Source organism: Homarus americanus, unplaced genomic scaffold, assembly GCF_018991925.1.
Source record: "Homarus americanus isolate GMGI-L3 unplaced genomic scaffold, GMGI_Hamer_2.0 scaffold19244, whole genome shotgun sequence".
Taxonomy (NCBI): domain Eukaryota; kingdom Metazoa; phylum Arthropoda; class Malacostraca; order Decapoda; family Nephropidae; genus Homarus; species Homarus americanus.
In genome coordinates, this window is record NW_024742923.1 from 88,864 (window position 1) to 97,500 (window position 8,637).

Here is an 8,637-nt window from a genome sequence, read left to right on the forward strand (position 1 = left end):
CCCCTCATCCGTCCCTCCCCTCAACCTCCCCCCCCTCACCACTCCCCTCACCCGTCGTCACCTCCCTCATCCGTCACCCTCCCTCCGTCACCTCCACCCCTTCACCCTCCCTCACCGTCCACACTACCCCTCATCCGTCATCCGTCTACCTCATCTCCTCCTCCTCGTCCACTACCCCTCACCGTCCACTACCCCTTCACCATTCTCCCCTCACCCGTCCTTCCCCTCACCTCCACCTACCCCTCTCCCTCACCCTTCCCCCTCCCCCTCACCTCCCCCTACCCCTCATCATCCCTCCCCCTCCTCATCCGTCCTCCTCACCCGTCACCACTAGCCCCTCATCCGTCCCCTCCCTCACCCCCTCACCCCTCATCCTCCCCTCCCCTCACCGTCTCCCCCCTCACCCTCACCCCCTCATCCATCCTCCCCTCACCCGTCCCCCTCACCTCCCTCCCCCCTCATCCGTCCGTCACCCCCTCACCACCGTCACCTCCCCCTCATCCGTCACACTCCCCCTCACCCGTCACACTCCCCCTCATCTATTAATCACACAACTATTCCACAGTATTAGACATCTCCTTAATCAACCAGATGGTGACGGCGGCGCAGAAAGAGTCTAGTTGAGCAAGTGGACTAAGGAAGGGGTGAGATGTGGTCACAGGACGGGCGAACGGTGACCCCTTCCCTGGAATAAACGCCAGGCGAAAGGATGAGGCAGAGATAGTTAAATTTATCACTAATTAATTCTCGAGTCTCGGTCACCTCACCACACTGTTTTCCACGTGAAGGGGAAACTTGTGTATATCTGTCACGTTCTTCCTAGTAATCACCCTTCACTTTTAATAATCGTTTCTGAGAGTTCCTCGTTCATTCTGTCTTTCACTATGTTTCTGAGACAGGAGAGCGTCGTAGGGAGGAGGTGTGACTGTCGCCGTGAGGGGGCAGCCACATCCCAGGGCAAGGAGATGAAGCGAGGCGGGGCGCTCACTGCCCCTCACGGGTACCCACTGAGAGGGCCGTCGATACGCGTCCACACTCGCCCGCGGTCTGAGTGCCACTGTCAGGGCTCACCCAGCAGACGCGCGCCCACACCTCCCCCCCCTCCCCTGCCCCCCTCAATGCCTGCCCCCTCAACACCCCTTCCTCCTCCTCCCCAATCTCTCTCTCTCCTCTCTCTGTCGCCGCAGAAAGTCAGAGAGAATTCTCCCGTGGCGGCAGCTTATGGCCCGCTTGACCCCACTCGACCATTTGGTAACTCTTTCGACGATTAGAAGGACTTCGATCCGCGTTCTGTCGGGTTTGGAGGAGGATTCGATCCCTTGGAGGAGTAAAGATGAGGTGTTGGAAGGTGAATCAGGACCAGGGAAGGATTCTTAGTGTTTGGGACCCGAATGACCCTCTCTCGATGACACCAATTTTGGCTGAGGGTGGCGTCGTCGTGGTGGGACTATTGGGAGGGAGATGGTGACGTCCACTGCCTTTACTGTGTCCTTTCCCTCCTTCCCCACCTTCACTATTCCCCACCACACCCCTCCCAGCACCCCACCTTGACCAACTCCCATCTAAACCCACTCCAGCCCCAACGTTGACCAGTCCCCCTCTCTCAGTACCCCACCTCCCTACCTGGGGACTGGGGATGCACACGTCTGGTCATGAGAGGCAGTGAATGACGTCTAACACACACGACTGTCTGGGCACGATCCTTACTCTGTGTGTCCAATTGTCAGTTCATTTTACGTTGTCTCTCTCTCTCTCTCTCTCTCTCTCTCTCTCTCTCTCTCTCTCTCTCTCTCTCTCTCTCTCTTCTCTTTCACTTCATCTCCTTTCTCTCACTTCCTTATAAACCGTCTCTCCCCTTTTCCTCACTTCCTTCCCCTACCCTCCCTCCCTTCCTTCCCTTACCCTCCCTCCCTTCCTTCCTTCTCCTACGCTCCCTCCCTTCCCCTACCCTACCTCCCTTCCTTCCCTTACCCTCTCTCTCTTCCTTCTCCTACGCTCCCTCCCTTCCTTCACCCCTCCTCCCTTTCCCCTCTCCTCTCCTCCCTCCTTCCTTCCAACATCACTCTCCTACCATCCTTCACTATCCTACCTCCCCCCCCCTCTCTAACTAACCCGGCATCATCAATAATCTCATAATTCATCCATTTATTAAGGACGTCTATGAAAAACCTTGACGATCCTTGAGGGAAAATATGTCCGAGAGAGAGAGAGAGAGAGAGAGAGAGAGAGAGAGAGAGGTACGGTAAGTTATTCAAATAAACTTATTTTTACGCATTAACAATGATTTATTTTTTCAGGTCTATTTTTAATAAGTTTATTTTTATTCGCGGTTAAGAATTTTATCGGGATATAAAAGATAAAAAAAATCGCCATAATGGAGTTTTTTCTTTACTTGTTTGCTTTTCCGATGCATAAATTTATTCTTTTTATTTGGGTAAGGATTGAAATATATCTCTCTCTCTCTCTTTCTCTCTCATGTTCCTTTCAATCTCTCTCTTTTGCATCTCATCTCTGCTCCCTCCCTCCCTCCCTCCTTCTCTCTCATTTGTCTCCCATTTTCCTCTCTTTCTCTCCTTTGCCTCTCATCGCTGCTTCCCTTCTCCTCCCCCCCCTCCTTCTACCTCCCCTCTGTTCCTCCCTCTGTCTGTCTCTGTCTCTCCCTCATTTATCTCTCTCTCTCTCTCATTTGTCTCCTGTTTTCCACCTCTTCTATACTTTCTTTCACCTTTCACTTTTCTCCTCCTTTCTTGAGTCATTTCTTCACTCTCTCTTTTTCTCTCTCTTTTTCTCTCCTCTCCTTCCTCTCCCAGTACCTCTCTCCATTCCCCCTCTCCCCACACCTGTTTCCCCTCTTTTCCTTTCCCCACCTCTCTTCCCTCTCCCACCCTCTTCCCTCTCCCCACCTCTCCCCTCTCCCCACCTGTTTCCCTCTTTTCCTTTCCCCCCACCTATCTTCCCTCTCCCCCACATCCTCTCCCATCTCCCCACACCCTCTCCCCCTCTCCCCACCTCTCTCTCCCTCTCCCCACACCACTCTCCCCTCTCCCCACACCTCTCTACCCCCTCTCCCCACACCTCTCCCCCTCTCCCCTCTCTCCCCTCTCCCCACACCTCTCCCCACCTCTCTCCCCTCTCCCCACCCTCTTCCCCTCTCCCCACACCCTCCCCCTCTCCCCACACCTCCCCCCCTCTCCCCACACACTCTCCCCTCTCCCCACCCCCTCTCCCCATCTCCCCCACCTCTCCCCCTCTCCCACCTCTCTCCCCCTCCCCTACTCTCCCCCTCTCCCCACACCTCCTCTCCCCTCTCCCCCACACCCCTCTCCCCCTCTCCCCACCCTCTCCCCCTTCCCCACACCACTCCCTCTCCCCCCTCTTCCCCCTCTCCCCACACCACTCTTCCCTCTCCCCACTCTCCCCTCTCCCCACCCTCTCCCCTCTCCCCACCTCCCCTCCCCCTCTCTCCCATCTCCCCCACCTCTCTCCCCCTCTCCCCACCTCTCTCCCCTCCCCACTCTCTCCCCCTCTCCCCACCTCCTCCCCCACCTCTCTCCCCCCTCTCCCCACCCTCTTCCCCTCTCCCCCACCCTCTCCCCCCTCTCTCCCCTCTCCCCCCCACTCTCCCCTCTCCCCACCTACTCCCCTCTCCCCCCCTCTCCCCTCTCCCCTCTCCCCCTCTTCCCCTCTCCCCTCTCCCCCTCTCCCCACCCTCTCCCTCTCCCACCCTCTCCCATCTCCCCACACCTCTCTCCCCTCTCCCCTCTCCCCTCCCCACACCCTCCCCCCTCTCCCCCTCCCACCCCTCTCCCCTCTCTCCCCTCTCCCTACTCTCCCCTCTCCCACCTCCCTCCCTCTCCACACCTCTCCCCCTCTCCCCACCTCTCCCCTCTCCCCACCACTCTCCCCTCCCCCTCTCCCCCACTACTCTCCCCCTCTCCCCACACCTCTCTCCCCTCCCCACCTCTCTCCCCTCTCCCCACCCCTCTCCCCCTCTCCCCCTCTCCCCTCTCCCCTCTCCCCACACCCTCCCCTCTCCCCACCCTCTTGCCCCACAGGGCCAATCGGGCGGAAGTAGTCAGTTGTGTGGAAGAGAGAGAAATTACTTAAGCTGCAATATCGTTCACGCCGGGGAGAGGAGAAGGGGGAGGGAGAAAGGAGAAAGGGTAAGAAAGTGAGAGGAAGAGGATAACAAGAGAAGGGGTAAAAGGGAGGAGAGGGGATAGAGAAATTGAGGAGGTGGAGGTGTTAGGGAGAGGAAAGGATAAGGAGAGAGGTAAAAGGAGGAATGAAGGAGAAGGGAGGAGAAAATAAGGGGAGAGGAAGAAGGGAAGAAGGGAAGAGAGGGAGGGAAGGAGAAGGAGGAATAAAGGAGTGAAGGAGGAAAGAAGGAAGGGAAGGAAAGAAAGATAGGAGAAAGGAGTGGGAGGAGAGGAAGAAGGGAGTGGGAGGAGGGAAGGATGGTAGGGGACCGTGAACCTAACCTAACCAACAGTAGAGGAAATAAAGGTGATCGAGTACAATGCAAAAAATAACTTAATCTAATAATAAAAAATAATGTAAAATGTATCGTTTGTGGTTGTTGAAGGCGGTAAATATAGCCATTAATAACTTAGATGGTTAGTTATGGTACAGTATTATAATTCTTTGTAAGTATTATGTAACTAGAGGCTGAGTTATTATAATGCTTTTCTAATGTGGTTTCACTTCGTTGTTGTCTTGAATAAATTATCTTTTATCATTTGTCTCTTTTTTCCCTATTCTTTATTTTTTCTTATTCTTACTTTTCCTATCTCTCTCTCTCGTTTTCCTCTCCTTCCCTTTGGCTTTCTCATCGTCCTTTTCTCTTTCTCTCCCCATCCCACCATCCTTCTATCCCTTCCTCATCCTTCACCCCTTCCTCTATTCTTCCCCTCCTTCATCTCTCCTCCATCCCTCTCCTTCTCCTCTCTCCCAATCCCACCATCCTTCCTTACCTTCCCCCCTCCATCATCCCTCCCCCTCCCCCTCCTCCCCTCTTTACCTTCATCACAACCAAACACATTATGATGACCTAAATTAACATTTTCCAGTATGTATGTGTGTCTGTCTAGGGAGGGAGGGGAGGAGGGGAGGGGCAGGAGGAAGGGGAGGGGGGCAGGGAAGGAGAAGGGAGGGGAAGGGAGAGGAGGGAGGGGGCAGGAGGAAGGGAGGGGGCAGGAGGAAGGGAGGGGGAGGGGCAGGAGGAAGGGAGAGGGAGCAGGAGGAAAGGGAGGGGCGAGGAAGGGTGAGGGCTCGTTACATATTTCTAACATTAATAATAAACTACTAAATCCACTTTACCTTTGAGAGAGTAATTAAGGTGATGTTAAAGTGTTAAAATAATTATCTCTACTCATTTATCAAAGTTATTTTATCATCTACGAGTTATAAGTAAGCTTTATGTATGTATGTATGTATGTATGTATGTATGTATGTATGTATGTATGTATGGGCGACAAATAACTGGCACATGACACTCAGTAGTCTCAGTATAAAGAATATATGTATCTCCACTGTATTATGTATGATATATGATGTATAATACTATATATATATACATTAAGTTTAAATATATATCAGTCTCCCCTTCACCTTATAAGCATCTAACTGGGACCCCGTTTTCTTTAATTTATTTTTTTCCACATTATAAATTTTTAATAAACCAACAAAGAGTTTATTTACGGTACTAACACAACAGTCGCCCTTCATGCCTGTGAAGTAATATATCGCTAAAGTTTGTATTACTGTACCTGAGAAGTTGTGGGTACAGCGGTTGTATTCTGTTGGTTGTATCTTGGGGGGTGAGGTTGAGGTCTGGCTAATGGTTGTATCCTGAAACTGTAATTGGATTCATTAGTTATATTTTATTTTTTTTATTTTATTTTTCTCAATATGTAAAGTCATTTTTATTTGCCATAGGTGTTCAGCTCTGATCATTATTTCCAACACTACAGTGGCATTATAGAGATTAATTATAGAGATTAATTTCCTCCCGTCATCACATCTATCATCGTTATTCTTTCATACTTTCTCTTCTGGCTCACAACACTACTTTCACTGGTTACCTTTACAAAAACTTTCATTTCAAGAATCACAAGGAGAGAGAGAGAGAGAGAGAGAGAGAGAGAGAGAGAGAGAGTTGAGTAATTCCATATAGATTGAAGCCTTGACATCACCATTACGTGTGAGGGAACAAAGACACTGACATCACCATTACGTGTGAGGGAACAAAGACACTGACATCACCATTACGTGTGAGGGAACAAAGACACTGACATCACCATTACGTGTGAGGGAACAAAGACACTGACATCACCATTACGTGTGAGGGAACAAAGACACTGACATCACCATTACGTGTGAGGGAACAAAGACACTGACATCACCATTACGTGTGAGGGAACAAAGACACTGACATCACCATTACGTGTGAGAACAAAGACATCACCATTACACCCCAAGGACCCCATACACTTGGTGATCTCATCCCGTCAGTGTTTTTGGTGATATGTATCTTCTGTTTTTCCCAGGACTGTAGTAACAAGGGCGGCTAAGAGAGCGTGGAGGCCCTGACGTCAACATTACGTCATGGTGATCAATGCATGCGTCAACTCAAGGGGAAAAACAACGATAAAGTGTCTTAATGTAATCCACGCCACTGAATGACGTCACACCAGAGAGGACATCGACCCAGCACAGGTGTAATGATCAACAACAGGTATCTCAGGAAGGCCAACATACCAACCACAATCCACATCAGGTGACTATTGGTAAACATTAGTGTAGTGACGTAGATTGCACCGTCCAACGCAGGACTTGAACGTAAATGTTAAAATCATTCTTATCCTCAACCTGATGTATTAAGACAATGTAAAAGGTGTCGACAGATGGCCTTCTTATCCTTACCTCAAAACTGCGGAGAAGTGTGAGAGGTGAGAGAAGGGGTGAGGAGGGATGAGAGGAGGAGAAGTGAGGAGGAGAGGAGGAGGGAGGTGAAGAGTGAAGGGGATAACAGGAAGAAATAATAAATAATAATAATTCCTTCATCTCACAACTATCAGCGAATACATAAACAGGGTAAGTGTGGCCTCCAGAGAGAGAGACACAGACACAGTGATTGTGTGTTTAACTGGTACACACACACACCCAACACACAAACACACACACACACACACACACACACACACACACACACACACATAGTCATAGAGCACCTCAAGACTCTCACAGCCTCACTCTCAAGGTTTGGTTAGTGGTGGGTGTGGCTCAGTGACGTAATAAAGAGAGAGAGAGAGAAAGAAAAACACACACCTATATACACACGTGAGGCAAATGTGCACACTGTGAGACGCACAGAGGCACAAATACACACACACACAAAGACACATACACTGGCACATAGATACATACACAAGCACAAACCTCATTACATACACGCGCAAAGAAACACACATAAAACAAAAACACCAAAACAAAAACTAAACATACACAAACACACAGACAAAACACAGGCGTGGCCAGATACGTCTCTACAGGTCGTCAGGCCATCACGACAAGATCCCTCGATAACCCTCCCAGCCCCGTGCGACCACTCGCCGGGGATATCAACAAACACTATCACGTCTCGATCACACTGGCCTGGACACCAGCAACAATCTCCTTCCACCATCGACGGGATAAGAATCAACTTGATGTGAATTGAACAAGTAATAAATAAATTAGAAGATGGAAGAAGAGGATATGAAGAAGATTAAATATTAGTTCTGTTATTATGTCTGATTAGTACTTGGATAGGTGACCGCTTGGAGGAAACACAAGACTAACAAGCCTTTCCAGATTTCCATCATTTCCAGTTTTCCAGTTTCATCTTACTCATCATCCAGGCGCAGTTAGTTCCTCTCTCTAAACTATTACAGCGACCACGAGAACTTGGTACAATTGTTGATCACTAGGGCGCCATTATGAGCCTTATAGTGAACTAGATGCTGTGAGGAATGGTTCAGGTACATTTACTAAGGCTAAATACGTGAGGAGACGGCCAGCACCAGAGAGACACCCATACCTCCAGTACTTTCTCTTCCTCGTGGGGTTTGATCTTGCCCTACTTGAGGATGAGTAATTGGAGAACCTAACCTAACCTTATCTAACCTAACCTAACCAAACCTAACCCAACCCAATCCTCACCCAACCTAACCCAACGAAATCAACCCAAACCAAACCTCAATCCAAACTCAACCAAACCAAACCAAACCAAACCTCAACCAAAACTCAACCAAACCAAACCAACAACCAAACCTCAACCAAAACTCAACCAAACCAAACCAAACTCAACCTTAGTGTTAAAGGATGAACTTCACAACACCAAGGCCCTCCAAGATAGATGACTATTTTACTCCAAGACTACCACAGTCATCCTTCAAGTGTGTGTGTGTGTGTGTGTGTGTGTGTGTGTGTGTGTGTGTGTGTGTGTGTGTGACATCTTCAAAGTTGAGGAATGATGTCACGACGTCACTAACACATCGTCAATGGAGTTTAATATCATCTTTATTGTCTTCAGTTTGTCTTAAGTCACTGATGCCTTTTGTGTGTGTGTTAGTTTGAAGTGCTTGGAGAGGGGAA

General features: G+C 49.7%; 1 protein-coding gene across 6 annotated transcripts in view; it reads right to left on the bottom strand.

Moving 5' to 3' along the window:
- The window catches only part of LOC121877079 (leucine-rich repeat-containing G-protein coupled receptor 4-like), a 64,269-nt gene extending 63,216 nt beyond the window's left edge, over positions 1–1,053 (bottom strand). For 2 of the 6 annotated variants that reach the window (XM_042382713.1, XM_042382714.1), the window contains exon 1: positions 768–1,028. The gene's annotated coding sequence lies outside the window, so the exon portion shown is untranslated. Of the gene's footprint in view, positions 1–762 lie in introns of all 6 variants that reach the window. The other 4 variants (XM_042382709.1, XM_042382711.1, XM_042382715.1 and 1 more) reach the window with 4 other exon arrangements.
- Between the last annotated feature and the right edge of the window lie 7,584 nt (positions 1,054–8,637).